Genomic DNA, 20,469 nt, shown 5'->3' with positions numbered 1-20,469 from the left:
GAAAGTAATGTTAATTTATTGAAGCTTATTTAAAATAAACAAAAAGTTGAATTATTAATCAGTAACTAAATATTAATTAATTGCAAAATTGTTGTTGGCTTTAATTTTAAGGGAGGTAATTTTAAACTGCGGTTCTTTGAAAGAGGCACGTACTTTTTTATTGACGATTTTTATTATTATTATTTTAAACTTAAAACTTTTTTTTTCAGTTTTATAAAACAGAATAAATACAATTTGAGGAGCATAAACAACACCTTAATCTTCAAACCTCGCATAATCTCCGTAAAAATTGACTTTTTATGGCCCTATGCATTTTTTTATAATAAGCACACAATCAAGGGGTTTTGTATACCTTTGAGGAAAAGTTAGAGGAGAGGTTAGAAAGGAGGTTTCATTGAACATTGGTTCTAATTTTTGTTTGCTTATTGTTTTGAAGTGGTCTATCGTTCCAAATCCAGAATGTCTTTTTTTAAAGATGAGGATTTTTTTTTCAATAATCTGAAAATTCCTCGGTGACCGAAATAGTAATGTTTCGTTCTTTTAAACTTTGAATCGCGCTTTTGACTCTTTTAAGAAAATTCGAAAATAAATTCTCTTCTTAACATTTAGTGCATTCTAAAGTGAATGACTTTCCTTTAACCTTAATTGTTTACTTTCTTAGCAGCAAAGTTTTTTTTAAAAACTTTTTAGGGCATATTTGTAAATTTTTTTTAGAATCTCTTTCAGGAAAAAAAAACATATAAGGGCTACGCACTTGTTTGTAAAAAATTTAAATTCAGTATTGATTTATATATGAAAACGGAAACCTTTGTATGTTCAAAAATGTTTTTATCAATACTGTCACAAAAAAAATGTAAGCTTACTGAAAGATTTGACAATATTTCAAGATCTTTCAATGGATTTTACTATGGCAATATTGTTTCTAAAAAATTATCGCATTTCGTTAATATTCAGAAATATTTTTCAGAAATTCCTCTTACATTGATATTCTCTAGTCAGCAATTGAAAGTTTTTTTTGTGTATTAATCCGAAATGAATATAAAAAAAAGATGTTCAGTGGTATACTGAAGTTAAACTGAACGGAAATCAATTAAAACTTGTATTGGTACAGTCAAATACTGAAATGAAACGCATAGATTTTAAGGGTGCCAAAATAAGCGAAGATAAAGTGAGGAAAATTATAATGAAATACCAAATGTTGTCAAGTTCAAAAATCTAAACTCAATTGAAGACATAATCGCGAATAAAAATTTTATGAATGCTATTTTTTTTAAGACACTTTTAACATAGTGGGTGTTGCTTTATTGATAAATACACAAATTCAAATAAATGTGGAGACTATAGACCAGTGGATATGCTTCCACTGGATACAAAATATTAGAACATATCCCAACAAGTGGTGAATTTCCAAGTACCTAGAAAATTTTGCTAATAACCTCAGTGGAAAAAATTCAAAATACAAATGAATGTGAAAAATATGGACCTGAGGATATGTTTCCACTAGACAAAAAAATATTAGTAAAATTTGTTCAAATCTAACTAGGGGTATAGTGTAGAAAAGTTATACACTTAGAAAACCATTTAATATAATAATATAAATTTAAAAAGAGAATTTGAATCTTATTTTATTAAATAAAAATTGTATGTAGATTAATTGGTTTGAACTTATAATTATAAAAAGTAAACAATTAAATTTCAATTTAAGAATTAAAGTGTCATTTAGGAGTAGCACATTGTTTGTATTCTATATAAATGATATAAATAAAGCTTTAAAATAATGTACATTTAAATTGTTTTAAAGATGACAAGCATACGGACTGTTTTAAACATAACATTGATTGTGGATAGAAACACAAATTAAATACAGAAAAAAACTAAAATAATAATGATACAAGAAAATAAAGCAATGCGTAAAATTAAAATATTTTAATGTGTAGAAGAAACAAAGTTCCTGGGAATAATACAAACACTATGACAATTAAAATATATCAATTTATTAGGTAACCTCATTTCTGAGGTACTAATAGTAAAAAATTTAAGAAAACAGTGGATTTATGTTACGCTGTAATTGATAAATGTACATCTATAAATATTATTGTTATATACCTTAAGATTTAAAATATGCTTATATTTTTTTTTTAATAAGTTAATGCCAAATTTAAAAGGAAGGCTCATTACAAAAAATGAATTTCGTCTGCACAATTTATGAAATAATTATAATTTACATTTGTCTTTTTTCATAAACTGTAAGACCCAAAACACGGCTTAGAACTTTAATTCAGCTCATTCAAACATCCATTTATGGTTAGCGAACGTTTCCTTAAATTTTTAGTTAAAAGAGAGTTTTCAATTTTGTGTACCAAGTTAGTTGAAGAAAAAGAAAAAGGTGACATTTTATTTCAGCCATTCTTTAAGTTAAAACAAAAACCACAAATGGTTAAACAAAAACTGCTGCCAACTGCAGTTTTATGTTATTCCACACATTAAATCGTCGTAAAGGATTTGAATAGTTAATTAATTAAAGCAAACAAAAAATTACTTCAGCTTCGAAATAACTGAAGTTTTTTGAAACCAACTACTAAACTTTTATTCTCGTTTGGAATATCTTAAGAGTAAATAAGGATACCGACCTATGTCATTTAATTTAATAAAAAATATTAAAGCTAGCATTTACAACAACAACAACAAAACTGCCAAAAATACTTTACACGAATTTGTTTTATCTCGAACATCTGAACTTAAACTTTTTTTTTAACTAAGAAGTTTAACAATTTGGCATACTATACAAAATTACCATTTTAGCACGTTCTTAAGGATACTGACTTGCTTTTATGTGGCAATTTTGGCTTTACATGGTAATCCTGTCGGATGTAATTATTAACTTCTTTCAAATATTTGCTACTTAAAGTGAGTATACAACAAAAAAAAAATTAAATTAGAACACGTGAAAACCATTTTTTCTAAAACATTGCATTGAGATAACTCGGAATGTTTGCCTTAATCATCTAAAATAAAGTAAAATCGCTCTAGGAACATCAGAGTATCAAAGGCTATGGTATATTAAAGATTTAATAGCATTGGTGCGGACTGAGTGTGCTGGAAAATCGAGACTTTTTGATTTTGGAGTGTTAATGTTTGGGTCTATAGTGCCAAAACAATTCTCAAACCAATTGAAGCTGTAGTGTAAAATGGACATTTTTTTAAGAACGCTTAGTTATCTGTATAAATAAGTGCTTGTACTTGTATAATACCATACTATCACCACCACACAAGTTAATAGAAAAATCGTCGTCTAAAGGAATAGGACTGAGAACACCAACTTATGGGACTCCAGTCTCAGCAGAAAATGAGTTTGACATATAGCTGACGTTCGAAAAAAAAGACGCTGAAGTGTTCAGAACCAATTTTTTTTATAGACGTCAAGGAATTTCGTAAAAACATCTGTCAGAATTAGCGTGTACGTAACTGGACTTCTGTTGAAAGTGTCAAACTTTTATTTCCTTGTAAAAAAATGTCTAATGATGTTTTGATGATATCAAGCAAATATTCCATTACTTTTTCACTCGAGAGATTGTGCATTTAGGAGTACAATAAGTTTTTATAAGAAAGATTAGCTTTCTCTAAGCAACTAAAAGATCAGTTCCCCCTTTTATATCGCTTTTAGTTATAACCATATAAATACTTCAAACATACTCAAAAGACGCCTTCCAAAACTATTAACTTCTTCAAAGCCCCTCCACTGTGCTAAAAACTTTATTGACTTATTTGTTTTTTTGTGCATTTTTTTCATTCACTAAGTATTATTATGTTAGAAATATTAATACCTTTTTAATAAAATTGTAGTTCTAAAAGGTCTTCCAATTTTTACAATTTAGTGATTGTGCATGTAGGAGTACAATAAGTTTTTATAAGAAAGATTAGCTTTCTCTAAGCAACTAAAAGATCAGTTCCCCCTTTTATATCGCTTTTAGTTATAACCATATAAATACTTCAAACATACTCAAAAGACGCCTTCCAAAACTATTAACTTCTTCAAAGCCCCTCCACTGTGCTAAAAACTTTATTGACTTATTTGTTTTTTTGTGCATTTTTTTCATTCACTAAGTATTATTATGTTAGAAATATTAATACCTTTTTAATAAAATTGTAGTTCTAAAAGGTCTTCCAATTTTTACAATTTAGTACTGAACGCTTTAAATTAACACGAGTAATGCACGAATTCTGGAGTGTTAAGTATTAGTTTGGAAGACGGTTAGGTTCCATCATTTGAGAATTTTTAAGGTATTGTAGGACTGCTTCTACAAATAAATTTTCAAAATTTGCAAATCTTTTATTAGATCTAATAAAATTTTCTAAAAAAGTTTTCGATGAAGTTTCCTATATGTACTTTGGCCACATTTACAGCAGTTTATTTCATGGAATCACTTGCTAGTTTTTGTAAATATATTTTATGCCTCTTTCCAAAAAACAATACAGTTTGCTGCTTCAAATCGGAAGAAGACAAAAACTGTTTGAATTCACTGCTAATCAAAGGTTTATATAGGAATAACTATGTACATTAAAGACAACAACAAAACAAAAGTTATACAAAAGTAAAAAGAGGAAATATGAGGAATGATAAATATCCAAACTAGCGACTTTTAAAAAAGCAACGTATTTACGGAAACTTGCCCGAAAATAAAATGTTCAATTGTTTGCTATCCAGACAAATCTAGATGCAAGTGTGCGCCCAACTTCAATAAACTTTCCAATTTACATAACCAACAATCTGCAATTACGAGACATCTTAATTTACTAATAAAGTTATACTCTGATTTCAACTTTGCAAGAACTAGAACAATCTTTATGATTTCTAAAAGATTGGAAGGGTGCAGGTGACAACAGTATTTTAATTGACTACAGAAACTACTCAGTCACAGCTAAAAGAAGTATTTTCAACTTAGGGAAAATAAAGATTAAATTATCATTTTGTCAAAAGTTGTTCAGCGTAATGCATAATGCGGAATTGATATTTTGCCACAATAATAAGAATATAAACAAAGGTTACTGAACAGATATAAATCAACTATTGAAGAGATAAAAGTACATATTGACATTTTTTTAATTGTTTTATGAAACAATTTTTGAGGTCTAATCAAATTGTGATGATAAAATACAGTAGTTAATTAATTAATTAATAATTAAAATCTGGTAGATACAAGCATGCATTGTGATACATTTTATTCTATTCTATTCTATTCTATTCTATTCTATTCTATTCTATTCTATTCTATTCTATTCTATTCTATTCTATTCTATTCTATTCTATTCTATTCTATTCTATTCTATTCTATTCTATTCTATTCTATTCTATTCTATTCTATTCTATTCTATTCTATTCTATTCTATTCTATTCTATTCTATTCTATTCTATTCTATTCTATTCTATTCTATTCTATTCTATTCTATTCTATTCTATTCTATTCTATTCTATTCTATTCTATTCTATTCTATTCTATTCTATTCTATTCTATTCTATTCTATTCTATTCTATTCTATTCTATTCTATTCTATTCTATTCTATTCTATTCTATTCTATTCTATTCTATTCTATTCTATTCTATTCTATTCTATTCTATTCTATTCTATTCTATTCTATTCTATTCTATTCTATTCTATTCTATTCTATTCTATTCTATTCTATTCTATTCTATTCTATTCTATTCTATTCTATTATATTCTATTATATTCTATTATATTCTATTATATTCTATTATATTCTATTATATTCTATTATATTCTATTATATTCTATTATATTCTATTATATTCTATTATATTTTATTATATTCTATTATATTCTATTATATTCTATTATATTCTATTATATTCTATTATATTCTATTATATTCTATTATATTCTATTATATTCTATTATATTCTATTATATTCTATTATATTCTATTATATTCTATTCCAAACCTCTTTATTTTAAAGTATCAATGAAAAAAGTGCAATAATTGTGGGTTGCTCGGAAAAAAAATTTCCAATAAAATGCGTTGAATCCTTGCCATTCTAAAAACATACATACATATATGTAAGTTCAACAAAATGGAATCTATTCTGTTAATATATTTATTTTCTTATTTTATTTTACAACGAAAAACACGATAACTTATTTTATTATAACTATTCTCAATTTCAGAAAACAAAGGGGGGGGGGTGTTGCAGCATAACCACATGCTAATCTTCAAACGCTGAAGATATCCTAATGTCCAAACTATTTATTTGACTTTTGATACATATATACATACATATAAAGTTAGACAATTTCAAATTTCTATTTTTTCAATGTCATGCAATAAAACAAGCAAATCTCCTTTAAAATAAACATTTTAAAACAATGTATTAAATTTTAAACCTGGGCAAACAAAACAATTGAGGGCATACTCAAATCACAGAACGTTATTTCTATGAGATTTTTCCTATTTTAATGTGGGACTGTGTTAATATCTTGTTTTATTTCGATTTTTTCAATAGTATTAGTGAGTATTTCGTTATGAATATATTGAAACACCACTGTCATTGTTTTCTTCCGTTTGTACAGAAAAAGCACGCGTTTGCGCGCTCGTGCACATTTTGGAGATACGAAGCGTGTTTTGTTTAGGTTTTCTACATTTAACTTATGTATACATATATATGTTTGTATACATGTATTTGTCAATGAATGTGTTTGCATGCATATGAATTCATACTCTCGTACTTGAATACATGCACATGAGTCTTGTATTTTAAAAAAAAGTGTGTTTTCACCTTTTTATTTAATTCATGACGAAAGTTTACATATACAATATCCCAGTTTCAGAAGTTGTACAACACTTGAAAATTTCCAAAATGTGTTCAAGTAATTTGCACAATTTTTAAGATATTACAAAAATATTCCATCAAAATATTTTATTGAAATCAACAAATTTCCTGGCCTAGGAAAAAATATTAGTTAAGAAAAACTAACATTTTGTTATTTATGTATTTTATATTGCGAATAGGCAGACCATGATTTCAAAGCTTGAATTTATATAAATTGGAATACAAATCATAGCTTTAGATGAATGGATACATCTATAAAATCTTTCCCTAACTAAAGAACGTAGCACCATAAAAAGGTTTACCAAATGTTTACTAAGAGCAACGAAAAAAAACATTAAAAACTCAAATTTCATATTCCAGACTCAATAAACGGTGCCTTAGATTGCACAGAACACAGCGTCGGAGTACAAACATTGATATTCCAAACGGGTCCTATACAACGGAGCCAACGAAAACAGTAGGGTGCTTGTTTTTGTGCTACTATTTTTTGTTTCGTTCTTAAGCTGAAAATTTCAATCTAAGTGGTATTTTTATAGATACCTTTTTAGAATGAAATGGGTTTCATTTTTTCTGTCATGCAAAAAAAAAATATATGAATAAATTAGTTTACTAACCCGTTGGTGTCAGAGGATAAGTCACATTTGACACGTTTGTAGAGCGTTCAGTTCTGAGAAAAACCCTTTAATGTGCGAGATGCTAATATAAAGTGCCGAAGAACTTAAAGTAAAAGGAAGAACTTAAAGTAAAACCAACGAAGTTTACGTGTATTTTATGAAGCAACCCCGCCAGAAAATGTTAATTGTGCCTTTGTCGTTTATTTCTATGAGTATTAATTCGATTGAATTGAAGTGATGATATTGATTCTGGTTTTTATATAATTATTGATAAAAAATTAGACAAGTAGTCCTTTACGTTTATTTGATTTTTGGGCTGCATTCATATTAAAATGTATAGTTTAACTTAGTGTGTATAGTATATAATTGATTAGCAGTCACCGACTAGCCATCGAATCGACAGTATCGTTCGTAGTCTCTGGTGTGATCTTTATTTTGTGCTGGTTTGCTCAAACCGGTATCTCCCGTTATACCAATTTTCACTTATCGAACAGCATCTGTTTCGTCTTTTGCTTGAAAAGAAAAATACACGTGTAAGTGCTATTTAAAATGCCTAGGCCTTCCAGACTAGGTGCATCCCATTACAGGCTTTTGCCGCTTTGGTATGGATTCATCTTTTTCCCAACCCAATAAAAAATAAGTCCAATATAGCTCCAACTCCCTTATGTGTTTACCCGGAACTCCCAACTACAGCAAATACAAAAAATCCCAAACTTATAGTGATCTCTCCTAAATCAAATGAAAAGCCCATATCGTCCCTCAATCCCTTCCTGGTAAAAAAATCAATTGACAATATATCCAAAGAATATGAGCAAATGTCTCAGGGCATTGCATATGCCCCTTGATTGCTTAATGTCTCAAATGCCGAAATAATTAAAAAATGAAATGCCAAGAAGTAAAGATATTTATAATTTAGCAAAACTGAGCATGGCAAACAAAGATAAACTGGCCTAATGCTTTTACTTTTTACTTCTACTAGACCCCAACATCTCTTGACACTTCTTCGTCACACGATATTTGCAGTTTATCTCCCCACAACCCAAAACCTTGCATTAGAAATATGTATGCTAATTGCTCAGAAGCTCACTCATCTTCTTCTAAAGCTTGTCCTGCCTATATAGAAGCCAAAGAAATTCTTACAATAACCTCATCCGAGTTATTTTCGAAAAAAACAAAATAGGATTAAAATATACAAATTCTTAATAAAGATAATGAACAAAATCCCACCAAATCTAAACCAATTAACAGGGAAAACTCATTTTTTAACTCAGCAAAATACACCAAAACCAACAGTAAAATTTCCAAAACAAAACACCAATATTACCACAACACCAGTCTCCCAAATCACTCAATCCCAAGAAACCAAATCCAAATTCAACTCGACCTAACTTCTTTATCTGAATTTTCCAAAACATAAGAAACAAATTCAAACAACTCTTTTACCACACTACCTCATTCATCTGAAAAATTCCAAACCCACTCACATCATGAACAAAATCAATCTCCTTTACCAAAAGTAGCTCAAGCTTTGCTCGAAAGAAATTACTACCACGTAGAAAACTCAAATCCACCATATGTCCATATGCAATAACAACTCTAACTTAGAACTACTACTTGACACCGCTGATCGGAAATTGGGTCAGCCCAGCCGCAACATCCGAACAGCGGAGTAAGAATCTAATCACCCCAACAATCACAACACCAATTTACTACAAAATGACTCAAAGTCCACCACCTACACAACTAAAGAAAAAACCATAATGGAATATGAAAGGTTGTATTAATAATTACAATGAATTGTTATTAAAGAATAATTGCCAAGTGTTATTTCTCTTCAAGAACGTCATAATTCTCAGTGATGGCTCCCCTAATCATTTTTCTACACATCAAAGCTTCACACATATAGACATAACCACCATCATGGATTGCTCTAGAAAATCTATACAACAGCGATCATTTCCCTATAATAACGACATTAACATCTAGTCAAACACTTCAAAAGTATCGTGCTACCCCCAACTTTAAAACTGATCTAGCGAACTGGACCGTTTTCCAACATCACATCACACAAAATCTATCGTGCACGAATACCTCCTCAAACATTAATCAAGAGACAGTTCGACCAAAGCGATTAGATTTGCAGATAAACCCTTCATTTCCTCAAAATTCACCAAAACCTCCAAGTCTTACGTATCCTGGTGGAGATCAGAGCTAAACCCATTGCGAAAAATAAAAAACAAATTGGAAACGTCTCAAAAAATATCCCAACCAGATAAACCTTCTCGCATTTAAAGAATCAAACGCTAAATTCCGTAGGGAATTCAAAATTTGAAGTCAAAGAAATATAATGAAATTCCATCCTCAATTAATCAAACATCTTCTCCCTCCAAAATCTGGTCTAACAGGTATTTATACACCGCACTGTATAATGTTTATAGAAGACCAAGATCAAAAACCATAGCCCCGAGCGCAAAAAGTAACGTTTTTGCATGAACATGATCAAATATTTCCCAAGACCATAACTTTTCTTAGCCTTTTAAAAGTTATAAAACTCAATCACTGAATTCACCTTTTACTACTGATTACATATAACCTCAATCTTCTTCATTGAATTCACCTTTTAATACTGATTACTTATAACCTCACTCTTCGTATATTGAAACAACCAAGCTCGAAAGCTGCCTCTCCAAATTAAAAGGCAAAACTCCCAGCAGAGATCGGATTTTCTACACGATGCTGAAAAACCTCACAACAATAGCTAAATCCAGACTTATACAGTTGTACAGGTATTATACCACAAAGGAAAGTTAGCAACCATACTGCATCTACCAAAGCCAAACAAATTAAATTCGAGTGTTCACGAGTACCGTCCAATATCACTTACTGCCTGTACTTCAAGTGTTGGAAAAAATTGTTGCAAAAAGACATTAAAGTTAACAAAGGCTGTGGCGACGCTCTCCTACACTTCGACTATTATGTGACAAATGCTCTTTCGGCTAACCAAAACTATTTTATCACTTGACTTCGAAAACGCTTTCGATATAATTGATATTCATCAAGTGGTACAAAAATTAAAACCTGGCGTATAGGCCCGAAGATATTTCATTAAATAAAATCTTTTTTGACAAATAGAAATTTTTTTGTCAAAACAAGCAATTGCTTTTCTAATTATAACTCTTTACAGAATGGCATTGCCAAAGGGTCTCCGTTATCAGTAGTACTGTTTTTGATTACTTTTGATGAAATAAGTTATATAATACCAAACTATCCACAACTTGATAATTGTATCTATGCAGATGACGTCTACGGGCAGAACAGTCTTGTAGAACAACAAAATATATTTTCCAACGTTCTTTCAGACATTCTTGGTCTAATACTTCTGTAGCAAAATTATCAGCTGACAAATGCAAAACATTACATATATGCCGTAAAACTTCTTGTAAAGAATATACTTTTAAATTTAATAATGCAAGCCTACAAAAAGTAGCATATAAGCATGTAAGGTATTATATTTAGTGATAAATATAATTTAAAAACAATTGCATTGATTAAAAAAAAGTTCAGCTGCTAGAGCTAATAACGTTAAATATTAATCATCTAATGAATCAAATGCTCATTTAAACACTATGTAACGTTGCAAGATTTCTGATACTAAGTAAGATTGGTTATGGTATTCTTATCCATGGTAACTCCCCAAAAAAAAACAATCAACATTATCAAAGCCCCGTATCACCAAGCAGTACAAAGATGCTTAAACGCTTTTCCCACCAGTCTTATAGGTAATATAAGCTGGACTTCCTTCAGTTGATGAATGCATTCTTGAAAGCAAAATAAAGCTCTATAACAAAATAACGATGTTAAATCAATTTTCCAAGCAAAATATCAAAAGCGTATTGCATCAGCTTTATCAATTGCAATAAACACTGCTATTTCAAGGGAACTTGCTGTTGTTAAATACTTTCTAATTTTCCCACCTTGGTCCATCCAAAAATCATCTTTTATGATGGATATGACAGACCACACATCCAGCACACATCATGACGTAAAAACTTTATTGAAGTCGAATGGTTGGAAATTTGTATACATCGACGGCTCTAAAACCCAGTTTAGCACATCATTCGAATCAACTTGCGAAGACGGATCATTGCTATCTATATAGTGACAAAGCTAAACAACAATTTTGTTATATGGTCAGACAGTCGTGCAGTTCTTAGCGCAATTCTGAATCCAAACAACACAACTGTTATAATAAGCAAAATAAGACATCAGAACAAATCAAAATTAATGTGGATACCTGGTTAATGAACATGCTGATAAGGCGGCAAATGAAGCTCACTCTGCGCCAGTTAAATGGATTGCTAGTCTTACGAAACGTGATCTCTTGCGCGAAACCAAAAACAAACTGAAGCAACAACAACTTAGTGACTGGGACAACAATTATCAACACCCATACAAATCAATCAACATCGATAAAATCAAACCATTCTACCCAATGGTTGGTGATTACCACCTCCAAGGAGATGAACACTGTCATGGTCAAACTCCGCATAGGACACACAGCACTCACCCACCAACATCTTCTAAAAAAAAAACAAACAAACCAAAATGCACTCTCTGCCAAACAACAATAGATTTGAAACATATTCTTGGGATAGGAACATGCAAATCATTGACATCCAACAACAGCATCCATAGCCTAACGTCATCAGTAGAAGAGATCTTGTGCTCATTTATGCATTAACATGTTAATTTTAATTTTATGTTAATAAATTATAACAATAATAATAATTGATTAGTGAGGTGTTTTGTTTAAATTGTTTGCTGTATTATCAACAAAGTTGTTTTGGTTGAACGTATGAAGCGCTTATTGCTAACGTCACTGGACTCCTCCTAAACGGCTGAACGGATCTTAACTAATGATTGTGTTTTTTTTTTGTTGCGCCTTGGATAGTTTAGATTCACAAATTAGCCCGTGCTTTGTAGATTGTCTGTGTCAACAGTTGTACCGCTTGACGATATAAAGGATAACAACCGATATTTATTATGTTATGTCTTTCATTTTATATTTGCAGGACAGCGTCTGTTGCATCCGCTAATATATGTATGTATACAATGGCTGTTGGTTGAGCTCAGATTTATAGGTGACCTGTAGTGTAGATACGCCTAGCTGTACGTTTGTTGAGTTAAGTCGTCGATGGAGAAACCATTCTAAATTTATAGTTATTTATTTAAATCAATGTCGGTTAGCTTCTGAAGCAATGAAAAAATAAAAAATATCTGTCAATATGTACCAACATAGAACTACATTTTGGAATTAATTAGAGACAAAAATATTTGACTTCAATAAGATTTATTTTATCATTTCTGTGTACGTAACATAACTTCGACTTATTTCAATTGGAAAGATTTTAGCAATTCCAAAGAAATATATTTAAAAACATTTAGGAGAAAGTATTTAAAACGAAAAACTGATGCACATCCAAATTCAAAAAAAAATTAAAAAAAAAGAACATTTGTTCTTGACAGTACGTCAAAAATTGGGATCAAGAACGACGGAGGTGATTACTACAATTGACTATTTCACTGCAGCAATGTTTATAAACAAAAGTGATAAAACAATGATGACATGAAATATTGAGGTGTTGTTCAGGAGATAAAATAATAAGAAAGTTCTCGTTTGAATTCTATCAAAAAGGCTGAAGAGTGTTATTAGTGCACCCTGCCAGATATGGGCATTCAAAAGTTGTAAAAAAAACTCATCGCTTTGCCAGAGAAAAAAATGTTTGCGTTTTTGGCTACGTCAAATATGTGGTTACTTGACAAGAGATATTCCCCTAGAACTGATATCTTTCCAGTAAATCAATAGTAAGTGCATTTTGTTAATAAAAAAAAAACTAAAAAGGAGACAACAACGTATTTAGCTTTTTTATAGATGAAGCCAATGTTGCATTAGATTCAGAAATACCACTTTCCTGTTTGATTTTGAGAAATACATAACTTTATGAAGGAATTTTACAAAGATACATTTGAACAGTTCAATATGATTACTGATCTTGTTATAATACTTATACTTTGAACAAAATATACACAATTAACTAGCTGACCCGACAAACTTTGTGTTGTCATATAAATATTTTTTAGAGAATATTTTGATAGAAATAAATAGCTTATTGTAAGTGTATAAGGATGTGGTATATAAGTGGGAGAAGTATAGTATAGTGACAACGTATTAAAATAACAAATCACCAACAAAATTTTTTAGTTTAATAAAATTAATTATGACTATACTACAAAAAACAATACCAATCCCTTAAGGCAACAATGTACAATATTTTTTGTGATCCCATCTTTCGCCAATAAAAACAAACTGGATGGTTTGCCCACTCGAGAGTACGCCACGTATAATTGTCCGTCTGAAAAACAAGTCCTCAAATCTAAGCCGCAGACAGACATCGTTTGGCCTTTAGACTTATTGATAGTCATTGCGAATGCCAACCTAATTGAAAATTAAAGGCGTTTGAATTGAATTGGCACATCTGAGGGTATAATAGGGATTCGTGGTAGTAATATATTTTCACCTCGGAATTTGCCATTAAGAATTATGGCTTCGATAACATTTGTATATTTTTTTTAAATACTAACCGCGTGCCGTTGCACAACCGTAGTGGGCTCAAATTACGAAACAAAATTACCGGAGATCCAACCTTCAGTTGTAAATTATGCGGTTGCATGCCTCGTAAATCCAACGAGTTCAAAACCCCATTGGATAATTTACAGCTTCGGTAGCATCACAAACTGTATCAATAGATTTGTATGACACCAAGCCTCCTGGTAACAAATGTGGTATCTTGAGATTTAATTCGTTGACATCCACATTTGTTGCTGCTAAAATTTCTCCTTTTGCCGTCCACTTATGATTTGTATATTGTCTGCGTACATAGTGAAATATCTGGTCAATGAGAGGATCATGTGAATTATTATCGTGCAGAATTCGACCGGTAATTGTATGCATCCAGTTTCATCTGTATTATCTTTTCCGTCGCGTATATTTAATATTTATTTTGAGTATGTTTCAGTAAATGGATCTTGAAGCATTTGAACACGCATATTTACTTTCAGCTGTACTTTTTCAACTTTACGCCAGTGGCGATGATTTTAAGCACGGGTTGATCTCATCAGCATACGTGGAATAACGGGAAGTGTTTCGTCTGAAATCACCTGAAAAGAGTGCTGCTAAATAGTCTGTCGTTCTTTTTTGATATCTTTCAATGTCCTCTGTTCAACGCTTTAAGCGAATGTTTGTGTGCCATAGTGCATTCATCCCAGATGATTGTTTTTTTCTTTATATTGCACACCGCTTCTGGGTTATTTTGAATCTTTAGTGACAGTTTAAACACTGATGAGCTGTTCTGCCTCCATCCAATAAATTTGCCGCATGCCAGAAGATGCAACAGGCAATGCGATACCATTATTTGATAGTATTTTAGCAAGAATAAGCGAAATAAGCAATTTTTTGCCAGTTCAATCTGGTGCTTCCAAAAAAAGAATCCACCTTGTCCTGCCGAAACTGCGAGCATGATGTGGTCATAAATGGTTCTTCATTCATTAGTGGGACATTGCGAGCAACAATTGCTGCCATTTCTACAATATTGTATTGTAGTTCACGTTTCAATTCAGTGTCTATTAAATTAGATGCATTTCGATTTGGTGAATGCAAACCAAAATGATTGAGTGGTAAGTTGGCAATGATAATATGCAAAGATCCTCAATAGCAATCAATGCTTCCTTGTACATAGCGTCACTGAATACTATCGTTAGATCCTTGCACCGTGTACGATGTTGATGCAATTAAACCATAGCACTTAGGAATATAAAAAAAAAAACATAAAAACCTATTCTCAGACCTACCGAATGTACATATATGCAAAATTTCATTGAAATTCGTTAAGCCGTTTCGGAGGAGTATGGCAACTAGCACTGTGACAGGAGAATTTTAGATATTAGATTTTTGGCCAAAAATGGTTTAGGCTGTGGGGGTGAAAACAAACGGACGGAATCGCCCGACCCACATTTTCCGAATTCTCTACCATCGAAATATTATGTTTTTTATTAAATTGAGTTAAATGTTGTTTAATAATGGAATGCTTCCATTGATGGTAAGTGCGTTCGACTATCATGTTAGAGGGGTTATGTTAAATCGCTGTCTGTGCACGGGTACTGCCTCGTGCGAGGAATTGAAAAATTCTCCAAGAGTATTTGTGTTCGTGAAAAGTTCTTTCTCCAATTAGCCGTTCGGAATTGACATAAAACTGTAGGTCCCCTCCATTCCTGACAACATTTCTCTCACACAGGAATGATTGAGAGTTGTAAGTCACTAGGCCCTAGTTCTCCACGGACTGTTGCGCCACCCAAATTATTTACAATACGTACAAATATAAATCAACATTTTTAAAACCTATATCGGAAATATTAAAAATAACCATACAGCCCTTTTATACCGAAGCCAAACTACAAACTACACTACCAATACAAATATCACACCACCATAGGGAAATTCAAAAAGAACGTTGTATATGTGCCCCTGAATAATAAATAATCTGTTTTTGTGGGCTAAACACCCTCCCCCCCCCCCCCCCAAATAGACATAAAGCGATTTTTTCATAAACAAACATTTTCTGTTAATCATATTTTTAAGAAACAATTTTCATTTAAATTAGAGGGTGAATAAAAAAGCCAAAAAGAAAACTATCTCGTCATGTCCCCTTTATCCTCAAAATTGTATTGTTATCAAGACAAAATATTGACAAACAAATCCGTAAGGCTTGCCTTGGTAAAAAGTAAAAGTTTCGTTTGTAAGCGGTTCCTGTATCCATGTAAACTTAAAAAAATCAATCATCACAACTGTCGAAAAAACGATGTTTTTAACACTAACTGCTGTGTTGTGTTAATAGGTTCTGTTAATACCTAGAAAACAGTACTTGAGCACTGAAGATGGGCCTCTGGATACCAAACAGTTTGACCTGTGGGTGAAATACCGATCAGTTGAGATGACAGAGCAGAGGTTTAAGCAAGCATTGAATAGTATCACACACACATGCAAATTTGATAACAATATTCCTATTCTTCGCCGGACGGACGTCTATTTATATGAATTGGGATTGGATTTATTTTATTTGGGCCTTCTCTGTCAAGTAGTAAATATATTCATAAAGTTTCAGCACGAAAAGAAATTTTGCAATATAAACTTTTTTTTTGAATTGAGAAGTTTTGTGAAAACGGTAATAATTAATTTTAAGGGAATCATTTTTCTCATTTTTTATGGCAGAACGATTACAAATAAATAAATTGGTCGACGAAACAGTCTGTTGTGAGAGTAATGTTGTCAGGGATAATGTGGACGCGGAACAAAATTTTAAAGACTAAAACTTTTGATTATATTGCCAATGGTAGTTGTGCATTAACAGTTGCAATAAAATCACCTGGCTAGATCCTATATTTCACATTGACAATATTTTTGTCTTTCAATTTCAAGTTAGCATTCGAAATTCTCACAATAATTTTATTAATTATATATAAAGAATTAAAATAGTTTGGGTGACTTAACAGTGAAGTTAAAACTTAAAAGGGGTTAAAATAAACCTTAACCGAAAAGAAACAATGGAAATAATTTTTGAAATTCGATGGTAAAAATTATTGTCGAGTGTCTTTTTTTTACCAAAATAGTAATTTTTATTTTTAATCAAAATGGAACAACTGCTTTTATAGTTAAAAATAAAAGATTTGTAAAAGTAAGAAATGCAACAAGACAAAGAGATTGATATGTAATAGTCTTGGTTAAGAAAAACGTTAGACTAACATTCGAATCAATAATATTATTTCTAGTATTTTATGCTTGCTTAGTTGCGAATCTCTTGATAATCGAAATGCCAATAATATTGTATTATTATTTTACAATGCATGGTTGGAGTTGTGCTTATGAACAGACTTTTAAGATATTAGTTTCCTCCTAAAAATTTTAATAATAAATTAAATTATAAATATACCACGGGACTTACTCTCTTTTTTCCCGGTCGATGATTTTTTTTGTTTTCCAACATATTTTTGACAATAGAAACCTTTATAACTCGAAAAGGAGTTGAACACGAGAAAATTACCTGAAACGTTATATACTCATATATACTATTGCACTTTTGAAAATTAGTTTTCATTCTTCTTAGTCTTTCTGTTTAAGAGTAAATTTTGTCAATATGTACAAAATAGGATCGCAAAATTGTAAAATGGAAAGCTAATTTTTGAAAAATATATTCAAATTAATTAAGTTAGAAATGTTATTGAACATTTAAGTTAGCGATTGAAAAAACAGCTAATCAAAAACGCATAACAGTTTCTTCGCATAGTTATTTACTAAATGTATTTTTATTTATTTACAATATTTAAGGGAATGCTCTTTAATATAATTGCATATTAAAAAAAAAAGTAATAGTTGGCTTTTTATAGAAGTTTTTCAAATGAAGTACAGTTTTTTTGTAAACATCTAATTGGATACAACATGCATATTTGCATCTACTTCTATTATTACTTAGTTTAAAAATATCATTTATCTAAAATTTAGTTTAGTATTTTGCAGCATATCCTTTTTGTTTTAGAACTAAAGACATGTTAGCTATTCGAATTCAAGTAGTTGCCTGGATTACACCAGGAGTAAAGTCCTTTATTGCAACACTTTATTTATTGTCCGATCAAATAAGTTCTGTACTTGATAAAATTGCTATAGAAAATATTCCGTTTTAAATTTTTGCTTGCGACATATAGGAACTAGTTTTGCATTTGTAAAAAATTTCGAACTCGAGATTTTAATCAATCATGAAATTACGATGGCAGAGAAGTCGAAAAAAGTGGGTCCCCCGATTCCGCCCGTCTGTCTGTCTATGCTCGCCCCATAGCCCAACCCATCGATTGAGTACAAGCTTGGACATTAAGGTTTTGAGCCATTTTTTTTTTCATTTTTAGACTAAAAATAACAAAAGTCCCCATACAGTTTAGTTAGTCAAAAATCAAAAATTCGTTTTCATTTCAAGACAAACCGATGATGTTTTAAAATGTTAGCTAACAATTTCTTTATTTCAATATGAAAAACAAATATTTTTGTATTGCTCCAAAAGCGTACCTCCACAGAACAACAAATGAAACGATTTCAATCTTTTTTTTTCTGTAGCAGATCTTATACAGTCTCAATAATATTTGATGATCAATAATGTCATCGTTATTAATTTTTTTTACGAAATTCGATATCTTGAAAATAGGTCATTCCTGACAGGTACATTTTTAAATTTTAAACGAAGGAAATAATTTTAAACAGACCCTTTAGATCGTGCTATTTAACGTCATTAGACTATTTTGTGTGGGGCTATGCTAAAGCTCATGTCTATACAGACAAGGCTGCTTCAATTTACGCATTGGAAGACAACATTCAAGCATTTATTCGTGAGATACCGGCCGAAATGTTGAAAAGAGTATGCCAAAATTGGACTTCGCGGATGGACCATTTGAGGCGCAGTCAAGGTCAACATTCGCATGAAATAATCTTCAAACATTAAATTATATGGCCCGTACCTACTATCAAATCACATAAAGATTTCATGCATTTTTCTGTATTTTATGCGTTTTATTTTTTTGAAAAACATTCCTATAGCTTTTAAAAAATCTGCCTTTATATACAATCGGCGTATCTAATTAGCTGGCAACAGTTGTAGGTACCATTTACTAAACACATCAAGTGAATAAAGTAAAAAAGTATCATTCAAAAACACTGTTTCGATTCAATTTCCCACGTGTGATTGGAATCTGTCGACCCAGGAAGAATTTGGATTTTCCGATTTGTTAAAAAAACCCAATTGATTACGATTAATTCACCCAATCATACATTTATTTTAAGTGTCTCGATTGTACAGTGATGGAAAAAATAATAGAAACAGGCTTCGTGTTCATTCTTTTAAACACATAAAAAGGTATTTGTGAAGAGTAAGAAAATAAAGACAACAGATAAGTTTGTATTAATTTATTGCTTAAATGCAACAATTTTTTTTTTTTAATATAATAATGGGAAATAATAATAAAAAGTAGACTTATGATTATTATGTTCTTTCATCCTAGAAATAGAAACAAAATTAGAATAGTACTCATTTTTAGCGAGAAAGTTAACGGTAAAAGTATTTCAAATTTGTTCGAGTATTTTGAATTGGAACCCTTATTATTAATAACTGCCTCTACTATTCGCCCCATCGAATTCAGCAATTTGGCAAATGTAGCTAAGGTGAATTTTCGACTAGAACAAGTCTTTTTTTTTGTTTTTACTATGGCAGACCCTTCGCTTTAGGATGCCCACTAGGTGCTCAATTGGGTTTAGGTTTGTGGGATTGTGATGGCTATTCCATAATATTGATTTTGTTTTGTTCTACTTAAAACTTATACTTATTTGTTAGCCACTTTGGAGGGGGCATTGAGTCTTTATCCTGCATGAACTCCCATTTGATTCGCAACTTCTCTTCAGTTCATGGAAGCATACCTGAATTTACGATGTAAACATAATCCACGGCGCACATTTAATCTTTGATCCAAAATATTGGGCCTACACCAGATGCTGAAAAGTACCCTCAAATCATTATATTCCCACCACCGTGTTTTGTCATCATTGTGTATTTTGAGTTAAACTTCTTGTTTTTTGACCTTCTAACATATGTTTTTCCATATGAATGCTTACTTGATCTTAGTTTCATCCGACCATGGAACGTTATTCCAATAAGAAAGGTGGCTTCTTTGCAAAGGGAAGTATTTGTTTTTCTTGATTAAAAAATGGTTTTGTGTTTTTTTTTCTACAAGTTCATTTCTTATTGTTCTAGCTGTCACTGATCCGTTAATTCATTTTTGAAACAGAAGACGTATCAAAACGCGAATACTCCATCTTGTTTCTTCTTTAGGCGTGAATGTAAAGTTTTTTTTTTTGGACCGTT

At 31.0% G+C, this 20,469-nt stretch overlaps 1 protein-coding gene across 2 annotated transcripts in view; it reads right to left on the bottom strand.

Moving 5' to 3' along the window:
- Nucleotides 1–20,469, bottom strand: part of LOC129953285 (single-stranded DNA-binding protein 3) — a 74,234-nt gene that overhangs the window by 48,834 nt on the left and 4,931 nt on the right. The window lies entirely within an intron of this gene.

This window comes from Eupeodes corollae, chromosome X (assembly GCF_945859685.1).
Source record: "Eupeodes corollae chromosome X, idEupCoro1.1, whole genome shotgun sequence".
NCBI classification, from domain to species: Eukaryota; Metazoa; Arthropoda; class Insecta; order Diptera; family Syrphidae; genus Eupeodes; species Eupeodes corollae.
The sequence above is the reverse complement of the archived record's forward strand: the minus strand, read 5'-3'. Positions and strand labels throughout refer to the sequence as shown.